This window comes from Anomaloglossus baeobatrachus, chromosome 5 (genome assembly GCF_048569485.1).
Source record: "Anomaloglossus baeobatrachus isolate aAnoBae1 chromosome 5, aAnoBae1.hap1, whole genome shotgun sequence".
Lineage (NCBI taxonomy): Eukaryota > Metazoa > Chordata > Amphibia > Anura > Aromobatidae > Anomaloglossus > Anomaloglossus baeobatrachus.
The window spans coordinates 118,580,620-118,603,457 of NC_134357.1; the positions used below are offsets into that span (position 1 = coordinate 118,580,620).

General features: G+C 44.2%; 1 protein-coding gene across 7 annotated transcripts in view; it reads right to left on the minus strand.

Annotated features, from left to right (window-relative positions):
• The window catches only part of SORBS1 (sorbin and SH3 domain containing 1), a 583,014-nt gene that overhangs the window by 198,103 nt on the left and 362,073 nt on the right, over positions 1–22,838 (minus strand). For all 7 annotated transcript variants that reach the window (XM_075348809.1, XM_075348810.1, XM_075348812.1 and 4 more), the window contains exon 4: positions 5,202–5,278. The gene's annotated coding sequence lies outside the window, so the exon portion shown is untranslated. The remainder of the gene's footprint in view (positions 1–5,201; positions 5,279–22,838) is intronic.

Here is a 22,838-nt window from a genome sequence, read left to right on the forward strand (position 1 = left end):
TGGCTGCACGTGTTTCTTTAGAGATAACCATGGTTAACTGAAGAGAAACAATGATACCAAGCACCAGCCTCCTTTTAAAGTGTCCAGTGGTGTCATTCTTACTTAATCATGACTGATTGATCGCCAGCCCTGTCCTCATCAACACCCACACCTGTGTTAATGGAACAATCACTAAAACAATGTTAGCTGCTCCTTTTAAGGCAGGAATGCAATGATGTTGAAATGTGTTTAGGGGGTTAAAGTTCATTTTCTTAGCCAATATTGACTTTGCAAGTAATTGCTGTTAAGCTGATCACTCTTTATGACATTCTGGAGTATATGCAAATTGCCATTAGAAAAACTTAAGCAGTAGACTTTGTAAAAATTAATATTTGTAGCATTCTCAAAACTTTTGGCCATGACTGTACTAAATCAGAAAACCGGTATCTAGCAACAGGAATCCACTAAAATCATTTCTTTATTTCACGTGATTAAAACATAGAGATATCCCCACCATTTGTCATGCAAACTGTAGCATACATGTTTCGAATTACTCCTATACCATGATGCAGTAGTAATCCGAAACACGTACTGCGTTACAGTTCACATGACATATGGGGTAGATATACTGTATGTTTCTTTTAATCACATGAAATAAAGAAATATATTATTATAATAGATTTCTATTGTTGGATATTCACATGATAGGTTATAAAATGTAAAATTACTAAGGGTTTCATGATGGTCCATTTACATGAATCTACCAGATACTAATAGACCTTTGAACAGTTACTATTTTGCTGATTAGCGATCCTTTAATATCAAGATTACACACCCCACATTAGCTATGCTCTGAACAATCTTAATGGAGTTCTCCAATAATGAGATAAAATGGCATCCCTGGTATATTTCAAACTACAAACCATCATAGTCATGTTAGTAAGAGCTACAGACTGAAGATATAGAGCATACAAGACCTGTATGTAAACTTACAAGAGTTGTATCACACACACCTCAGCCAGCGGCTGGGAGCACAGGCTGTCCTATGTGAAGAAATAGGTCTCTTCCTTGCTGAGAATAAGGGAAGGTTCAAGGGGGTGGGGGGGGGGGGGGAGGGGTTATGTACAGGTTCATTCTCTCAAAGGTTTATTAGTTTTCCAATTGTGCACAGTCAGTCTCCATGCACTGCTATAAAGCCGTCAGACTGACAGAGGATGATGAAGATTAGGAGGATGAAGCTAGAAATCTACTTGTCAAACACCACATGATGAAAATATTTCTTCACATATGAGAGTAATGATCTGGCCTCTGACTGAGGTATATATATGATACAGCTCTTGTGAGTTGAAACACAGGTCTAGGAAGCTGTACGTCTTCAGCCTGTACTGACATATGAGTATGACAGACTGCAGACAATTATATCAGAGACTCCATTTTACCTCATTCTTGGAGAACCTCTTTAATAGACTATTCAGTGTATATAGATTGTCCTTGTTCTTGGTATCACAAGCCTTCTTTACACAAAACAATGTGCTGCCAAGAACTATGGTGTTTTGTGCAGCACAGAGGATCATTTCACCTGACAATTGACAAATGACAAATGTTTTGCTCATTTGTCTGGTAATCGACAGTCTGTCTAGACTGCAATATTGCCTATAAGGCTGCTGAAATCAGCCACTGTTCAATTTCTACAGGCCATTTCAGACTCTGGCTCCTGGGAATTGTTGGGGTCCCAGCAGTCGAATCCTCTTAAATAAGAAAATTATCACCTATGATGTGTACAGGTGATAACTTGTTAAAGAGAATCTGTCAACAGGTTGTTGCTATGTAAACTGAAGAGGCCCAGTCACACTAAACAACTTACCAGCGATCCCAACAACGATACAACGTGATAGGGATCGCTGGTAAGTTGCTAGGAGGTCGCTGGTGAGATGTCACACTAAGCGACGCTCCAGCGATCCCACCAGCAACCTGACCTGGCAGGGATCGCTGGAGCGTCGCTACATGGGTTGCTGGTGAGCTGTCAAACAGGCAGATCTCACCAGCAACCAGTGACCAGCCCCCAGCCAGCAGCGCTGCGTGGAAGTGATGCTGCGCTTGGTAACTAAGGTAAATATCGGGTAACCAACCCGATATTTACCTTGGTTACCAGCGCACACCGCTTAGCGCTGGCTCCCTGCACACCTAGCCACAGTACATATCGGGTTAATTACCCGATGTGTACTCTGCTACGTGTTTCCTGCAGCAGGAGCCGGCTTCTGCGGACGCTGGTAACCACGGTAAACATCGGGTAACCAAGAAGCCCTTACCTTGGTTACCCGATATATACCTTCGTTACCAGCGTCCGCCGCTCTCACGCTGTCAGTGCCGGCTCCCTGTTCCCTGCACTCCTAGCCACAGTACACATCGGGTTAATTACCTGATGTGTACTGTGGCTAGCAGGGAGCCGGCACTGACAGCGTCAGAGCGGCGGACGCTGGTAACGAAGGTAAATATCGGGTAACCAAGGTAAGGGCTTCTTGGTTACCCGATGTTTACCGTGGTTACCAGCGTCTGCAGAAGCCGGCTCCTGCTGCCTGCACATTTAGTTGTTGCTGTCTCGCTGTCACACACAGCGATGTGTGCTTCACAGCGGGAGAGCAACAACTAAACAATGGTCCAGGACATTCAGCAACAACCAACGACCTCACAGCAGGGCCCAGGTTGTTGCTGGATGTCACACACAGCGACATCACTAGCAACATCGCTGCTACGTCACAAAAGTTGTTCCTTAGCAGCGATGTTGCTAGCGAAGTTGCTTAGTGTGACGTGGCCTTTAGAGTTAAAAAAAAACAAAAAGCAACTATTCTTCTCTTATCAGTGTGTGCATTTGGTTACATAAACTAAAAGGGCTTATTACCCTGTGATTACCATTACAGGACTATTCAAATTGTCTCTCCAAAAAAGGAGATAAACTCTAGCGCCACCTATTGGAAGCAGCAATCCTAAAAGTCAAAATTGGCCTTTTTACAAGCCTTTTCATATGACCTAGGATATATGCCAAATCAGAATCCCAATTTGAAGATACGGTGTTTCGGGGTGATTGCCCCTCGTCAGTGCAAAGTGTGGGTATCTGATCTGGCTGTATGAGAAGCTATGTGGGGACCACGGGGGAAGACTATTCTCCTTATGGAGACCTGACAAACCAGTCTGGCTGTCAGTGGTAAGGGGACTTAGGCGGGCTTCACACGCTGCGACATCGCTAGCAATTGCTAGCGATGTCGAGCGCGATAGCACCCGCCCCCGTCGTACATGCGATATGTGGTGATTGCTGCCGTAGCGAACAGTATCGCTACGGCAGCGTCACATGCACATACCTGTGCAGCGACGTCGCTGTGACCACCGAACAATATCTCCTTCAAGGGGGAGGTGCGTTCGGCGTAACAGTGACATCACTAAGCGGCCAGCCAATAGAAGCGGAGGGGCGGAGATAAGCGGGACATAACATCCTGCCCACCTCCTTCCTTCCGCATTGTCGGTGGAGGCAGGTAAGGAGATGTTTGTCGTTCCTGCGGTTTCACACACAGCGATGTGTGCTGCTGCAGGAACGACAAACAATATTGTACCGGCAGCAGCAGCAATATTATGAAAAGGAGAGACCTGTCACTGATCAACGATTTTTGACATTTTTGCGATCGTTGATATTCGCTCCTAGGGTTTACACGCTGCAATGTCGGTAACGACGCCGAATGTGAGTCACTAACGACATGACCTCGACGATATATCGTTACCGATGTCGCAACGTGTAAAGCCCGCCTTACAGCTGCAATGCCCTTCTGGGAATTATTCAAATTGTCTCTCCAGGAAAGGAGACAAACTCTAGCGCCACCTATTGGAAGCAGCAATCCTAAAAGTCAAAATTGGCCTTTTAACATTACATTACATTACACAACTAGAAACTCACAGGTTGACAAGCCCCCTGCTGTGATTTCGCATTGACTGAGAAGTCCATATCTATTGAGAACCTGGTTTGGGTGGGACAGCTCTGTCGAGTTCCTGAATCTAAATTCTTTGATTGTTTTAGAATGGCTTCGGCCAGTAATCTATGTGATACAGCATTGGATTCAGAATCTCTTTGCCTACAGTATGTTGCTGTCAGATGAGGTAGCCAAAAACCTGCTGACAGATTCCTTTAACATTGGAATTAGCCTTTAATTCAGTAACATGAGATCAAAATTAAAAGGTTAACTGGTATTGCTTATTTGCCAATTCACAGAAAATATATAGAGAGGAATCTTCCCTTATCGTTACAGGTCCAGCAGTGATTTAAGCAGTGATCACCTGAGGAGCCGCAGGAAGGGGGCCGGGGGGTGGGGCTATTCTTAGAAAAAGTACTTTAAATGAGACAGCCCATTTAAGAACTAAATTAGAGAGGTTCCACGAAAAACATTACTACATAGCCATAGTATCCACCAATCATGAAAATGGTGGTCCCCTGTCCCAAACTCCTCCTCAATAAATGTTCATGGTGAGGAAACGTTTAAACAGAGCATGTGCAGTGCCACTCCATTCAAAGTCTTATTGGACAGCCAGATATTGTAGATGAGAGCCATACTTGTCCATTTATATTATTTCAGTTTATAGACTCTGAATGGAGTGGCACCACATATGCTTGGACCACAGCTCCATTCAAACTATTCCTCAATGTGGTCATGCAGTGAGGAGAAACAAGGGACACTGGACCCCAATTTGTGATTGGTGGGCATGCAAATACATCTCTTAAGCCCCAAAACACAAATCGATAGCACAGTTCATTGCCAGGAACATGCGATTTATTGTCCTGCAGTCCTCTTATCTGGAGGTTTAGGCCATCGCAGACACCTTGGTGTGACATGAATTACAATTTTTGAAGTTTGAAGAATTTTTGAACACTATTTTGAATGTTAAGTTTATTTTTTATCCTAATTTAATAAAGCCAGTGCACATCCTATGACATTAAAAGGGAACCCAATACTAAATATGGCACGGGTACATAAGATATAATCTAATATCCTGGTAACATTAAAATAGTAACAAGAAAATACCCTCTAAGTGCATACAATATTCACGATATGTGGGGGACCCTGCTCCTGCAGAAGGTAGTCTGCCACTTAGCAGCATTAAGCAAGCTCATGTGTCAGTCCTCCCCTCCATTTACAATCTGTGACAATGTGCAGTTTTCCTTTAGCAGTCTTTGTACTTACTATGCTTCTTCAGTCTTAACACACAATTAACCTTTCTAGTCTTCTTTCCCAAAACACATTCATTACATCAACGAACCCTAAAACAAAATCGGAGAAAAAATAAAATAGTTATAATCTCCATATAAATTCATAACAAGCAGATCTAGCTTTTAATTCATTAAAATATGTTTCAATAGTTTTGTAGTTCCATTGGATGGCAAGTATAATATGTTACCATAAAATTACATTATCCCTTTGCATACTTTACACTTACAAAAGACAAAAAACTAAGAACTGAGAAAGAAAAGTTATTCTCGTTATGGATCACACTATTTAATATACTTTATATATAAAACATGTACTAATAAGTCGAATGTACAGTCAACACCAGAGGTTCCAAACACGCGGCCCCTCCCAAGATTGACATCTGCACCCTTGCAGAGGGTGAGAACATTCAAGAGATGAGATGGGCCCACCAAAACTAGCGCCGTTTTCAGCTGACTGTGGATCCGTCAATGCACAGTCAGTTGAAATGTATTGCAGTGGTGCAACCAGCCACCGGCTCTCTGCACGGCAATACCTATACAAACCACTGGCCAGTCAGAAGCTGGGAGCAGATGTTGGTGTATCCATCGCGGGAATGGAAACAAGTGAGAGGAATGTTTTTTCTTTTTTGTGTGTATGTTAAGAGTGGCAGGATAGGAACATGAAACGGGGACATTATTAAACAAAGGAGCCAGGACAGGGGACATTATTACAAGATGGGGGCCAGGATAACGATCAGGAACCTTAGCGCTGCATCTTGAATGACCCATGTTATAAAACTGTACCATAACCCATACAACAGCCATTATAAAATTAAGAATTTTTCATTATACTGACACACAAAAAAACTTAAGTGATCAAAAATTGTACAGGAAAAAAAAAAAAAGGTATTATTGACAATATTATCATGAGAGGCCCAATAACCAGGCTAAGTTTGAGACCATTAGTCTACATGTTGTTATCAGAGATAGTGACGCGCCCACGGGGTCCCTGGGTTCGGCCTGGCCCGGTTCCATGACCCCATATGTGTCACTAAAGAGGATGGAGGGGTTGGGGGATGAAGGGAGTAGTTGTCTCATGATGCCACCTGTGGTATGCGGCTATGAGGGAAGCCGCCGCTGCGGGAGGTCTCTCTCTTCTGGGACGGATAGTAACGCAGCTCGGATGTTGCAGCTCTCCACAGGTAGAGCTAGGCCCCAGGGAGGATGATGGTGGTAGTAGTAGCAAATGGCACTGGAGCGCGGGGCAACGGCAAGGATGGGGACGGCACCAGGAATTGTGGTTCAATTCCTTTACTCACTGTAATATTGTCACTCTTGGAGTGCCGGTTTCCACCATGATGGGCCTCAGTCGATCCTGGATAAGTCGGAGGTCACCGCCAGTGTAGGGGAGGATGAGCATTTCTCCCAGAGTTTCCTCCATCCCATTTTTAGAGGGCCCGGGCTGAGTTTCCGGCTCCAAGCCGCCGGCACCCCGATTTGCTTCCTTTCTCAGCGGTTTGATGTTGCCTGGACCGAGGTCCTGACCTGACTCCTTGCCTTTCCTGAGCGGACTATGTGTGAATGTTGCTCCTTCTTCCCAACTGTGTAGCTCCACCCCCCAGGGGCTTACTAGTGAGTGGAAAGTCATGTTCCCATGACAGCCACCTCCAATATCTACCCTAGCCATCCCCAGTGGTTGGCCACTAAGCTATGTGTATGGATGAAATGTGATCACACCAGCAATGAACCTCCTCCTTACCCGGAATGAATATTGCACCTTATGTGAGGCACAGTACCCTGTGTCGACTGAAGTCTCAGGGGCGCCACAATAGCTAAAGGGGTTGTCCAGCGGATTAAAATGAAGATGGTTAAGGAATAATGTTCAAGCCTTTCTCACCTCACCGATCCCCTGAATTTTCCATTTAGTCATCCAGTGCCCGCTGTTGTCTACTTTTTGGTCTTGACATGATATATTGGAAATAGCAGGAAATGTCCACTTTGCAAATCACTCAGGCAAGACTGCAGTGAGTGACTGGTTGAGTGGACATTGCCTTCCTCTAGTGCCCAGAGCCCTCTTGATCTTTTTATCTCAGCCACATATAAGAGTAATGGCCATGCATAAGGGTGGTTCTTTACACCTGGACTTCATAAGCCAACCACCCATCCATTAGTGGATCCAGTTTCCTTAGGAAGCAGTGTTACAATGTTCTGCTCTAGGCCTGGGTTGTCTGCAACTCCACACAGGTATTTGGGTCATCCCATCTCAGGTCTGTGTGGGAAGAGGACACCCAGTAGTGGAGATGAGCAAATAAATTCGCAAGACTCTGGTCCAGTAGCTAAGTCAGTACTCAGTGGCCGGGAGCCCTGAGAAATATATTCTAACATAACACCCAGTGCTCCTCTTTTGAATAGATGTGAAGGTGGCTAATCAAAACAACAATAGCAAATTCCCATAGGTAGGAAGGCGATTTGTAGGGCTCCCATCCAGCTGCCATGGAATACTAACCTGGCTACTCAACCAGGGTAATGGTAAATGCTTCGCTTATCTCTACTTAGTAGTTCAATAAGTTCCTTTAATTTGGCTGTAGTTAGTGAAAACATGTTGGAGGTCTGCAACTAGTAGAGGTCCCAGGAGGCAAGCCCCTTAGAAACTTACTACCGTATGATCTATTCTCAAATACAGATAGCAGAAAGCAAAAAGACATTTTTAGCATGAAGAGGTTTGTACTTAAGCAATGTTCTCAGGCATGCATTGTAATTATGTGGTTTTCCCTAATAAACAAGTTGGACTTAACCAACGATTTTATTGCATAGTTCTACTGTAAATAACTTTCACACGCATACAAGAGTCTTAAATTCTAATCAGGAGGATAACGTGACAGCAGTAAGAGCTAAAGTTTTATATGTAAGTCTAGAAATTCCACGAACCACAGTAGGACTGATTATTGGAAGTAAAACTTGCCTTAAAAGTTGAAAGTTCAAATATATATTTTAATATGTACAGCCAATAGATGGTCTTCTGCACTCTACTCTTCAGTAATATATTAGATAAATAGCAATCATCAAAAACTCTGGACCTTCAGTCATATACAAGAACGGTATTGATCACAGAACAGCAGAATATTGAAGATACTGGTGCTAATTAGAGATGAGCGAACCGGTCGCGGTTCGGCTCGAGGTCGGTTCGCCGAACGGAGCTCCCGTTCGAGTTCGGTTCGTCGAACGTTCGACGAACCGAACTCGAACCAATAGGCTATAATGGGAGGCAATCACAAACACATAAAAATGCATTATAAATGTACACATTCAGTTAATAAACATTGCCATAACACTTACCGGTCCCCGTGATCCCTCCTGCACTCTGTCTCCTGCCGCTATTCCATCCGATGATCGCTGAATCCTCCCGGTGACCAGCACTGCCAGCAGAGATGCAGGACCTATCGTGACGTCAAAATAGCCATGTGACCAGTCACGTGGCTATTATCTAATTGGCTACAGACTGGTCACATGACTATGACGCGTCATGTAGGACCTGAGAGTGCATCTCTCCGGTACACGGTGCACATTTGTGTATCGCCGTGTACCGGCGACATGCTCTAGCACACGGTCGACTCCCCGTTCCGTTAGGGACCGGCTGACACAGCCGGTCATTAACGGAGATCACCGTTGCCATAGCAACGCAGTTAGCGGTGACGTCACCGCTAACCGCGGCTCCGGGAGCACCGTTGCTATGGTAACGCGTCTGTCAGCGTTACCGCTGTTACCGCTAGCAGCACTGATCACTCACGGAGTGAAGGCTGCACGCTGCTTCTCGTGCAGCTTTCACGGAGTGAATGCTCCACGGGAAGCAGTGATGTAGCAGAGCTGCATTTGTTGAACGAGAAAGACAGAAGAGCAGGATCGTGGAGGGGTGACAGGGGGTAATAAAGATGGAGTCTCTAATGTGTCTGTGTATTTATTTCTATTAAAGTATTTTTTCTCTGTGTGGTGTCTTTTTTTTTAACCCTTTATTGGAGATTCTTAATGGCCGGGTCAAACGTGCCTGACATTAAGAATCTCTGGCTTAATACTGGCTAGTAAAACAAAGCCAGTATTAACTCATGATTACCCAACAAGCCACCCGGCTCCAGGGCTGTTGGAAGAGTTGGATACAGCGCCAGATGATGGCGCTCCTTGAGAGCGCCATTTTCTGGGACGGCTGCGGACTGAAATTCGCAGCAGAGGCGCCCAGAAACCTCGGGCTAACCTGTGCTGCGGATTCCAATCCCCAGCTGCCTAGTTGTACCTGGCTGGACACAAAAATGGGGCGAAGCCCACGTCATTTGTTTTTTAATTATTTCATGAAATAAGTGAAATAATTTAAAAAAAACGGGCTTCCCTATATTTTTGGTTCTCAGCCGGGTACAAATAGGCAACTGGGGGTTGGAGGCAGCCCGTGGCTGCCTGCTGCACCTGGCTAGCATACAAAAATATGGCGAAGCCCACGTCATTTTTTTGGTGGGCAAAAAACTTATGCATACAGTCCTGGATGGAGTATGCTGAGTCTTTTAGTTCTGCAGCTGCTGTCTGCTCTTCTCCATACAGACAGACAGCAGCTGCAGAACTACAAGGCTCAGCATACTCCATCCAGGACTGTATGCAGAAGTTTTTTGCCCCCTGAAAAATGTATGTGGGCTTCGCCATATTTTTGTATGCTAGCCAGGTACAGCAGGCAGGTACGGCTGCCCCCAACCCCCAGTTGCCTATTTGTACCCGGCTGGGAACCAAAAATAAAGGGAAGCCCTTTTTTTATTATTTCATGAATTTCATGAAATAATTAGAAAACAAATGACGTAGGCTTCGACCCATTTTTGTGTCCAGCCAGTTACAACTAGGCAGCTGGGGATTGGAATCCGCAGCACAGGTTGGCCTCAGCTTTCTGGGCCCCACTGCTGCGAATTGCAGTCTGCAGCCGCCTCAGAAAATGGCATTTTCATAGAAGCGCCATCTTCTGGCGCCGTATCCAACTCTTCCAGCACCTGCCTGCTATACCTGGCTACCATACAAAAATATGGCGAAGCTCACGTCCTTTTTTTGTAGTTTTTTGGCAAAAAAAAAATAAAAAATGCTTCCCTGGATTTTCCATTGCCAGTGAAGGTAACACCAAGCAGTGGGGGTTAGCAGCCAGTAGCTGCTTGGATTAGCCTTAGCTAGCAATACAAAAAATGCAGCGGGAGCCCATATATATTTTTTTTTAATTATTTATTTAAATAACTAAAAACAAAATGGGCTTCCCTGTATTTTGATTGCTGGACATCACAGTGCTGTAAAAATAAATCTTTAAAAAAAATGACGTAGCGCTCCGCGGTATTTTTGATTCTCAGCGCAGATAAAGCAGACAGCTATGGGTTGCCACCCCCATCTGCCTGCCGTTACCTTGGTTGGCAATCAAAATACAGGGAAGCCCATTAATTTTTTCTATTTAAAAAATAGTTACAAAAAAAAATGACGTTGGGTCCCCCCATTTTTGATAGCCAGCTAGGGTAAAGCAAACGGCTGTAGCCTGAAAACCACAGCTGGCAGCTTTACCGTGGTTGGGGATCCAATGTGGAGGTCCCCTCAGGCTCCTTTTTATAATTATTTTATAAATATTAATAATTACACAATAAAAGTAGGGTCCCCCCCAAATTGGATCACCAGCCAAGGTAAAGCGGACAGCTGTGGTCTGGTATTCTCAGGGTGGGAAGGTCCATAGTTATTGGGCCTTCACAGCCTAAAAATAGCAGGCCGCAGGCACCCCAGACGTGGCGCATCCACTAGATGCGCCAATCCTGGCGCTTCACCCCAGCTCATCCCGTGCCCTGGTGCAGTGGCAAACGGGGTAATAAATCGGGTTGATACTAGCTGTAAAGTCACCTGAGATCAAGCCCAGCAGTTTGTGATGTCATGGCGTCTATTAGATACCCAACATCATAAACTGTCAGTACTAACCAAAAAAAAAAAAAAAAAAAAAAAAAAAAAAAAAAAAAAAAAAAAAAAATCGACAAAAAGAAATTTATTTGAAAAAAGAGTCCCCAAAACATTTCCTCTTTCACCAATTTATTGTAAGAAAAAAAATAAAGGGGTCCCACGACGACTCTGGGGGGGAGACACTCAGGGAACGTATCCCCCATTTTCTAGGAGTGCGGACCCTTCATGTGAGGAGTGTGGGTGCAATGAATCGGCACTCACTCTCCCCGGGTCCACAGCAGCAGAGTCCATGTCGTAATGGTTGCTACCAAAGCTGCAATGCCCTGCTCATGAGGTAAGGGCATGCCTAATCAGGAGAACTACTGTAGAGAAAGCTCTGCTCACTGGTATATAGGTGCTCAGAGGTAATAATAGATAAAATTAGTGAGTAACCTCGGCACTCTAAATCTCCCAGACTAAGTCAGTAAGTCACAACGGATAGTAATGCAAAATCACTCTTTATTAGTCCGTATTAAGAAAAAAAAAATTTTCATAAGCATATATGTTTTTGTCCAAAACAAGTTACAAATGACGTTTCGGCCTGAGCCTTCGTCAGATTGGACTTATCTGCATGTAATCATGAAAAATGACAATAATCAGTATCACATAAGAGTGAGAGAACAATAACAAACTCGAACAATGTAGAGGTACAATTGGGATGCAGCAAAAAAATTGCAACACAGCAAGAAATGAAACACATGATACAAATGTCATAATACAGTACAAGGACAATATAGTAATGACAAATATGGGGTCAGAGTAGGCTTAGACAGCTCTGGTACGAAAGAGATGTCAATCATAAAGTAACATGTGCAGTAGGTGTAGAGCTACAGTATGCATGGCAGAGCTAATGGGTAGACCGACCATAGAAAAAGAACGGAGAAAAAGTGGAGAAAAAAATGGAGAAAAAAATGGAGAAAAAGTGGAGAAGAAGTGGAGAAGAAGTGGAGAAGAAGTGGAGAAGAAGTGGAGAAGAAGTGGAGAAGAAGTGGAGAAGAAGTGGAGAAGAAGTGGAGAAGAAGTGGAGAAGAAGTGGAGAAGAAGTGGAGAAGAAGTGGAGAAGAAGTGGAGAAGAAGTGGAGAAGAAGTGGAGAAGAAGTGGAGAAGAAGTGGAGAAGAAGTGGAGAAGAAGTGTTTGTTCATGCCAGATGGGAGATAAATAATTTTTTACCGGCGCTGTCATTTACTGTAACGTGATCATCGGTGTACGGTGTATACCTGTGATCACGTGAGCGGGGACCGGAAAAACCGTCCTGAATCATGATCTCCAGGGTCTCAGCTAGCCCTGAAACCCCGGAGATTTTCTGACGCCGGGGGGAGTTATTCACTTATTTCTGCCTGCTGTTTATAAACGGCAGATCAGAATAAGGCTACATTAACACGACCGATCCATTTTTGCGGTCTGCAAAAAACAGTCCGTTTTTTTTTCACGGGTGCATCCGTGTGGCATCCGTTTCCGTTCCGTAGACGGTCCGTATGTCATCCGTGTGCCTTCCGTTTTTTTTGTGTACTGCAAAAAAACTGAAGGAGGGTAAATGCATAAATTTACCCAGGATCCATAGCTTCATCCTACATGAGGCGGTCACATGTTCACTCCAGTGCCATTTTCTACTGCTTATCACAGCGTAGAGCGCTCTGGTGATTTTCTTGTGCACTTCATATCAGTCTTTTCTGTCATTATAATGGCAGAAAGACACATAATGTCCCACTCTCCTGCATTTTGTAATTTTGCACCCTTTAGTGCCTTTCATGTGGCACTAAGGGGTGCTTAGCTTTGTATTTAGCTAAAAAAATGAAAAAAAAAAAAATGACGTAGGGTTCCCCCTAGTTTTGTAGCCAGCTAGGGTAAAGCAGACGGCTGCAGCCTGCAGACCACAGCTGGCAACCTCACCTTGGCTGGTAATCCAAAACTGAGGGCACCCCACGCTGTTATTTTAAATTAAATAAATAATTAAAAAAAAAAAAAACACGTAGGGGTCCCCCCAAAATTGGATCACCGGCCAAGGTAAAGCAGACAGCTGGGGTCTGATATTCTCAGACTAGGGAGGTCCATGGTTATTGGACTCTCCCCAGCCTAAAAATAGCAGGCCACAGCCGCCCCAGAAGTGGCGCATCCATTAGATGCGCCAATCCTGGTGCTTCGCCCCAGCTCATCCCGCGCCCTGGTGCGGTGGCAAACGGGGAAATATATGGGGTTAATACCAGATGTGTAATGTCACCTGGCATCAAGCCCTGGGGTTGGTGAGGTCAGGCGTCTATCAGATACCCGACATCACCAACACAGTCAGTAATAAAAAAAATAGACGACAAACACATTTTTATTTGAAAAAACACTCCCCAAAACATTCCCTCTTTAACCAATTTATTAGAAAGAAAAACAAATCCAGGTCTGGTGTAATCCAAGGGGTTGCCATGACGATCCACACTGTCCCAGTCAAGAGCAGAATGTTCCCCATTGGCTGGGAGAGCAATGCAGTGACCTGAGCTATCATCAATAGGTCAGCCCAGGTCACTGCAGGGCATGACAAGTGCTGCTGTCAGCGAGGTACATTACCTGCGCTGATCTCCAGCACACTGACAGCAAATGTCACTGAGTTCAATGACCGCCGCCTTCACAGCCAAGTATCGCGAGAGGCCCGTGACGTCACCGCTAGTCAGTCTCGGGTCGGAAGCGAGAGAAGGTGATGTGACAAGCGGCGGCCATGGAGGACAGTGACAGCGCTGAGGTCGGGATGGCGAGACTTCATCACCGCAGGTAAGCCGAGCGGGGCCATGTGTGCAGAGTGTGTGTGTGTGTGTGTGTGTGTGTGTGTGTGTGTGTGTGTGTGTGTGTGTGTACGTACGTGTGTACATGCCGCGGGCAGGAGGGGGCGGAGCGAGCTGAGCGGGGAAGTGTGGGCTTCCTGCACGTAACTAGGATAAACATCGGGTTACTAACCAAAGCGCTTTGGTTGGATACCCGATGTTTATCTTGGTTACCAGCTTCTGGCAGGCTGCCAGCGATGGCTCCTGCACACTGTAGCTGTAAAAAGCCCTGCTTTTTGCTGCTAGAACCATTCTCGGTATCTAGAACTATCGAGCTTTAGCAAAAAAGCTCGAGTTCTAGTTCGATCTAGAACAGCCCCCAAAATCACTCGAGCCGCGAACTGGAGAACCTCGAACCGCGCTCAACTCTAGTGCTAATATCCTAGTCAGTGAATTTTCAATGGCTCCCAATAAGCTTTCTATATAAGTCTCATAACAAGTATTATACTCTGTTGATATTCCAATATATTGATTAATTACCTAAGACTCCAACTTTCACTCTTCCTAAACCCCTGAGGAGCAGTAGGGATCATGATCTGGGCCATTGTCTCACAACTGAATGACATCTACCCATAGTTACAGTGAATCTAAAAAAATTATACATACCTCTATTAAAATGCCAGGTTTTTGGAAAAATGTGTTAACTAGTCAGTACACAGGGGCCATCATTTACAGAGATTCTGATTAACCTCATAAAAAAAAAAATTAGTTGTTCTAGTTAATTTCTCACATTTTCACATTTGCATTTTACAGCAAAAACCATGGTCTGTAAACAGTTTACAACACAGCAAAGAGATCTCACAGTTGGAAGTTTTCTGTCAAGGGAAGCATACAAAAATTGTCATGAAGAAATGGCTTAAATTTGGCATAACAGTGACATTACCTAGAACGGGACAGCCCTCAAAAAACTGATGAAAAGATAAGAATAAAATTGGGAAACTGCCAAGAGGCCTATGTTAAAGGAGCTGCAGGAGTTTCAGGCAAGTACTGGTTATGTAAAGCATGTGACAATCTCCTGTATTCTTCTTAGCAGGACTCTGGGGTAGGGTGTTAAGTCAAAAATCTTTTTTTTACAAAGAAAAGCATCCAAGCACTGCTATAATTTGCAAAACCTACATCAAATCTGCCAAAAGGATGTGTGAAAATGTACTATGGTGTTATGAGACCAAGGATGAACTTTTTGGTCAAAATTCCAAAAGCTATGTTTGGCACAAAGCCAACACTGTGCACCATCAAGGAATACCATACCCACAGGGAAGCATGACAGAGGCAGCAATATACTTTAGGGCTGTTTAGCAGGGGCACCTGGTGCGTTAGTCAAGGAGGAGGGAATTATAAACACAGTTCCAAATATCGGTTAATTTTGCAAAAAAACAAAAAAAACCCCAAACTTTCAGGCCTCTGTTAAAAAGCTGCAGCTGAATTTTCAGCACAACATTTAGTTTAAGCATACCTCAAATTCAACAAAAGAACGGCTTTGCCAGAAGATTATTCTGGCTAGGCCCAGCCAGAAGCCAGACTTAAATCCTATTGTAAAATTGTGGGTTGGCCTAACTAGAGCCAGACACACGATATGCCCTAACAATCTGACAGATTTGGAGCACTGCCTTTGAAGACAAAGAGATATGTAGTTGATAGCTGGAAAGTCATAGATTGGGGAATGACTGCTGTAAAAGATTGCTATATATCATTTACATAAACTGATAGTTCAACAACGAGTAGTCATCACTTGAACAATTGTTTCGTTGACATAGTGTCATGCACGCACAGTTCGTAATCACCTGGTAGCTCCAAAATGGCTACCACAAACAGGCTTGGCACAAGCTATTCCATTTCCCAAAATGCAGGGGTTGCCCCGACCTTCACACTTTAACTCCTATACAGGGATCAGGACTTAAACAGAGGTCCCTTGGTAAGGCCCACTGAGTCACCTGCTGTTCGGTGGCGCAACCTGGCAAGAAAGATGGTCAGGAAGTCGGGTCAGATCCGGGAGGCTACATCAGGAACAGAATCCACAAGCGGGTAGTCAATTGTAAAGCCGAGGTCAATGAACAGGAAATTCAAATCACAATACAGGAGCTCTGGACAGAGGCATAAACCAGGATATAATGTTTATTGACTGGCAATGGGAGCTGGCTCACTGGGGTTTATATATTGATATATCAAACACCAACCGCAACAACAGTGTGGTGGTGCTGCCTAGCGGCCAAAGCAGAGGCAAGCGCAGATGTTATACATAGACTTACACAGTTTGGTTGACATTGCCCTTAACCTGGCCATGCACATTAACTAGCAGTTGGCTGAACTTCATTCATCGAATATGTATTTCTCCTAACTCCCCCATACACAGGGCCCTTCAGCTAGGCTGAGTATTCCTATAAACTGTAAGAGACTCGCTTCCAGAATCATCTACCCGTCAAATGAAAGGAAATTGAATTCCAATTAGATGATCAGCTGATTCATCTTGAAATGGATGGGCTTGTCTGTCTTATTTTAATATGCAATGGGGCTGTTACAGCTTTTCAAAGCTGACATACATGTCAAATTAGAGGAGATGAGTAAAAGGTAAAGTATGGATAAGAGATTTTTCAAAGAATAATTTTTCAAATATGTCAGTCTCATCGGTTGGCTAAAATGCTAGCCACTTGTTAAATGTTATCTAACCAATGATGTTCATTATTGCTGAAATCATCCAATCTGTCAACTATAATCTAAATTTAGCCTTGCCCATCAACTAGTTGTAAGCTAAGTCACCCAACCACCCATACACACGAACGGCCAAACAATCATGTGATTACTCATGGAATATTGTCCCTTTTGGTGTAAACATCTCCTCCTTGGAGCAAAAGGATTGGACATTAAAATTCAACTGCCAAATCTTTCTCTTTCACCGAACACCATCAGTTGGGGGCACTTGTACACATCGAATGGTTGACGGATGCCACATAAATTGGCGGAGCAGTATGGCCATCTTAAAAAGTACGCACAACATAAATCACATAACTATTCACAATGTCACCAATTTATTATGAGACAACAATGTATTCTAAAGGAATTTTAAAATATTGCTATGGTGGGACCTAGGACATAATGGATATTAAAACTTGTATCTTTAAACTTTGCGATTAAGAACAGATGGCCACTAAAAGTTGATTACATTTGGTGGTACTACGTATAGATAAATATCCTCCCCACCTATTGTGTGACTACTTAGTCCACTACTGAGCAATACACATCCAGTCAAGTAGGGTTAAAACATTTTTTTTAACTTAATGCTCTAGTCAGAGGCCAGGCAAACTCTGAATGAAGAGAACACTGTAAAAGAGCAAAATAAATAGCTTAGACACCCATGCCAGAGAAACTTGGTGGCTTTAAAAGTAGTTTGTTATGGAATATTCTGTTCCTGCTCTGTCTGCATACTCATAAATACCCAACCAACAGAATGGCACTCAACCCCGTAAACTGTAATGTGCCAGGTCGTCCTCTTTTCCTTCTATGCAACAATAAATGTACTTGCCATTCACTATACAATGCCAGCGCAACTCTGGCAGCTGTGAGCAGATTTAACACAAAAGGAAGCAAACAAGGCTTGTTTTGAACAGAGCTGTCATTTCAGTACACTTGTTCTGTGAATTGTTTGACCATCAGCAGAGTTTATAAACCCTTTGACATTAACATTGTGCTTCCAACCGCTCCACTTCATCAAGTAATTTACTGAAAGGTTTAACAAGATGACCTAATATGGCAGAAGAATGCAAATGGAGAGCAGTAGCACACGGAGAACGCTGGAAGGACACATGAAGACACGGCTGCTATCTGCCCAAGGTCCTGATACACGTTCACTAAGGAAGACAAACGGCAAGCATACATTGATCTATGTTCTTGTAGAAAGTCCACACATAACCTGGAAAGAAGCTGAGTCAAGGACCATAACGAACAGACAACAATTAATCTTTGAAACCAATTAGCAAAACACCCTGTTGCCTATACTCTCCAGGGTATGTAGAGCACATTTTTCACAGTAAGTCCTTGTCCACATTGGGGCTACCATACTGTGCCAATTCACCCAAACATATTTTTTTTTTAAGGTGGACCATTTTGATTATGGTTTTGACAGGATTAGCCAAATATCTAATATCTATGGTGGTGCTGCATCTCTCCCCTAATGGCAAATCCTGAGGCAGGCATGAAAATTGGGTTCTCTGTTGTACTTCAACATGCTCAATTCTTTGATTCCCAAGTGGGACAAGTCATCATTAGTGATGAGCGCACACTACCATGCTCAGCTCTCATAACGAGCAGTCAGACACTTGGGTATGCTTGACTCGTGTACTAAGTATAATGGATGTCAATGGGGAAATTAAGCATTTTTTCTGGAAGATCTTCCTGAAAAAGGCAAGAGTTCCCCATTGACTTCTATTACACTTGATATACGAGTTGAGCTGGTCTGAGTGTCCGACTACTCGTTACTTCCGGGAAAAAAATGCTCAATTTCCCAATTAACTTCCACTATACTCAGTACACAAGTTGTGCCCATCCGAGCGACTGACTGCTCGTTAAAAGAGTTGAGCACGGTTGTGCGTGCTCATCACTAATGATTACTTGTATACCCCTAAAAATGAAAATGGTGCACGACAGAGCACGCAGTGACTCCATCTGCACCATTATAGTAAGTGACCCCGCTGACACATACATCCGAATCCCATTTATGGGCGGTGCGGACAGAACTCCGATGGGACCACTGAACGGGGAGAGGAATGCAGTGTAAAAGCAGCCTTAGGTTTTGTCAATCAATGGCCATATTATGAATGTTACCTCCATATTGCACTTATACCAACAGGTGATCAAGACCATTTTTATGGCTTTGTTCCAATAGATTTGTTTAGTGCTGTACTACAAGGATATGTCCACATACATAATTTTTTTTAAATAGCAAAGCTGTGTATGAGATTAAGAAATCTAATGTGCATGCAACAGAGTATTTTCAGCAAGTCAATTTGTGCAGTGGAAGTCACCATAGATTTCATTCTGCAATGCAAATGGAGAAATATGCACCTCGGCCTAGTGTAAGGTAAATAATTAACACTTATCAATGTGCTGTATTAAAAGGGATGTCCACTACTTAAATAACCCCTAATAGCACACGTAAAAATAAACAAAGCTACACTCACCTCCGATCATGGTTCCAGCAATGTCTGAAGTCTTGTTGCTGGGGCCCACATGACATTGTTCTGAGCTCCACAACCAATCAGTGCCTGGCTTCTGTCTCCCTGCCTTCAGACTTCTGAGCAGGATGTGAGTGCTGCACTGACTTCCTGCTCAAATGTCCGAAGGCGGGGAGGAGGAAGCCGGCACTGATTGGTTGTGGAGCTCAGAACAATGTCATGTGGGCCCCAGCAACACGACTTCAGACATCGCTGGAACCGTGGCTTACCCAACAGGAGTATAGGTTTATTTATTTTTACAGGGACGAATAAGGGGAATGAGTAGGGGTTGTCCCAGTAGTGGACAACCCTTTCAGAGAAAGAATACAAACTGAAAATTACTGTTCATAAATGAACCTCCATATTAAGCTGCTTTAGCAGCTGTCGCTGGTAGACCAGATCCACTAAGGCAGACACATGAAATATTTGTATGATAACACAAAGACCTTTTTAAGATCCACTGTACAGAGGAAAAAAAAGCCCTAAAAACACAAAATTACTAGAACAAGGAGACTGATAAATATGAATATCAGCTTGAAAAGTGATTTACTGTATATACTCGAGTATAAGCCAGGTTTTTCTGCCCATTTTTTTATGCTGAAAATGCCCCCTTGGCTTATACTCGAATTAGGGTCCCACAAAAAAATTATTCTCATCTGTCCTCCGTTCCTGCATTGTCCTCTTACCTGCTTCTTATGGACCGCAGGCAGATAGACCCCTCAATGATGTCAGTTGGTACATGGGGCTGACGCTGTTGTCATCGCTTTACTTCAGTTAAATGCTTTGTGGCACCTCAAAGCATTCAACTGAAGTAAAGCGCTGTCACCAGTGGTGGCCCCGTGTCCCACCCAAGATTATTGAAGGGTTTATGTGCCTGCGGTCCACGAGAAGCAGGTAAGAAGACATCGTGGGAACGGAGGACAGGTGAGAATAATTTTGTGTGTGTGAACAACGGCATAATAGGGAACAAGAAGGGGACCAGTATGAGGACATTACTAAAGGATGGGCACATTACTACAGGAGATAAGGATGGGCACATTACTACAGGGCACAAAGATGGGCACATTACTACAGGAGACAGGGATGGGGCACATTACTACAAGGGGGGGACAAGGATGGGCACATTACATTTTATTGGTATCTATTTTTGTTTTTGAAATTTACCAGTAGCTGTTGCATTTCCCACCCTAGGCTTATACTTGATTCAATAAGTTTTCCCAGTTTTTTGCATTAAAATTAGATTCACCGGCTTCTACTCGGGTCGGCTTATACTTGAGTATATATGGTATTTTACAAATCAGAGTGTAACCATGGAGTGAAGTTTAAAATACATACTGATAAATTTGAACTGCAATTCTCCGCTGGCCTTCTGGCAGGAATAATATAGTTTATGTTTGACTATAAATAAAAGAAACAAACCAACTGATAATACATTTTCACTGCACCTTCACCAGGTGTAAAATGAGGAGAATTCTTTAGATGTATACAGCCAGTTATCTAACATTATGGATAATCATATTCTGTAATTGTGGGCAATTAAAACATGTATGCATGTATGTATTTTGGGAGGAGAAACTAATAGAGGAATGCCTTCCATATCTATATACTCAAAGACAATATTACCCATGTATAGCCATGTTGGCCTGACAATGGAATGCAATAGCCATTCCAATCATATTACAGATGAGTATTTTTCTAAATTTTTAAAGCATGAGAATGGAACACACATACAGAAAACACAAAACAAAAATTACAACAATACTACTACAAATTCTGGACCCTTCTCATCCATAACAAGGAAAAGAAGCTACATACACTGCGCCTCAATTCAGGACTCAATACAGTTCTAAAACGAAGCCTGAAAACTTGGACAACCACTCCATTCCAGACACAAAAAGCATCTAACTGTGTCATCAATCTCTCAGATTACCCAACAAAGTGGAACTTGCTAGGGGAATCTCATTTTGTCCTAATAAAGCCCTAGATAAAGCTGAACTCTTCAGCAACATGAAAAATTACTTCAGAAGACTGCGCCTGAGGGAATATTTTAATAACACAGAGGATTCAGATCCCACCCGGACTGAAGGAAGGGAAAATTTGACAACCAAGATAAGGTAAGACTGGACCCTTCCACCTGGTCACAACCCTCATTTGAATAAAAACTCATTCAGACATTTGGTAAAATCCACTATGCTAGACATCAATATGAGACAGCCATAAAACATCAGTGCCAAGGAGAGACGGCCATACAATGTTTTAAAACCAACAAAGAAATAAACTTGCAGACAAGGGAGAGGGGGAGGTGAGGGGTGCAAGTGTGATGCCCTGGCAAAACCAGGTAGTCACAAAAGTTGTCCACCCTCCTTGTTACCACCAAAAACCCACACCCAGGTACAGCACACAGCCATTAAAGCCTAGCCACCCCCTCATGATAATAAGGACATACCAGTGGGCGAGATCAGGAGGATGAGAACGCCCACCTAGGGGTCCTGAGGTGTCAAGAGGCGGGAACACGTCAGTTGAAGTGAAGAGAGAGTTGACAGTGGAAGCTGACAGTTTGGAAGTAAAGTGCAGACTGTGACGTGTAGTCAGGGGTAGGGGCCCTTGGACTACCCGGCTAGGTGGCAGACAGTGAACAGGGCCACAGGCAACGGAGATCCGGTCACGGGAAACCTTAAGTGGACCAGGGCAGGGTCGTAGCCCGTCGGTGCTGACAGCGGGAATCCAGTCCGGAGGCCGTGCACAGACGGGGTGCCTGGACCCTAGGATGAGGAAGGTTGCACGCCCCTTGTTATTAACCAGCAGAGGACGAGGTTTCAGGCCTTGTTCTTCCCAAGCCCAGAGAGCGAAACGGAAGCCAAACGCGGGGGATAGGGTGTCCGTCAGAACCCACAGAGATCCCAAGGGTCAGATTTCGCAGGCCACAGCTCCCAAATACACACAGAACCGGGAGTGGACTTCTCCATTCCATGCAAAGTCATCCAACAGGAGAGACAAACACAGCGTGCAGGAGGAAGGGACACCTGTTCACTAACTCGGGTGTGGGACCCGAATACACCCTCCGACGGCAGCCGGTCACTGGCAACTTGGTTTTCCACTGGACTTGTGTGAAATTACTGAACTGTGAGTACACCATTTACCCCCAGTCCAACCCGGCGCGCCACCTCCAGCAGCCATCACTCCCATGTTCAGACCACGGGCCCAGGGACTACACCTTCACTACCCGTGGAGGGGATCCCATCTTGCTGCCCCGCTCCATCAGCCCCGGCCGCCCCATCACCAGGCAGCGGCGGTGTCACCATCCCTCACCGCAACCCACTGGTGGCGTCACTGACACAACAAACCCCCTGTGAATATCCCCCTTTACGACGGTTGTGAGGACGGACGGCCGTGCGAGCCCGGGTTCGGTCACCACTCGAGCCGCAGCAGCGAACCCCGGATCCGAGCGAGCCCAGAGAAGCAGCAGCGGCCCCCGCCCGCAACACAATTGGCATAATTAAAAAAAAAAAAAATCAGACTACATGAAGGAAGCAAATAGACAAACTGTGGGACACACACACTACTACAAACATTAGGGTCTGACCATACACAAAGCTACTACAAGAAATTAAACAAGCGGATATCTTCTCTACCTG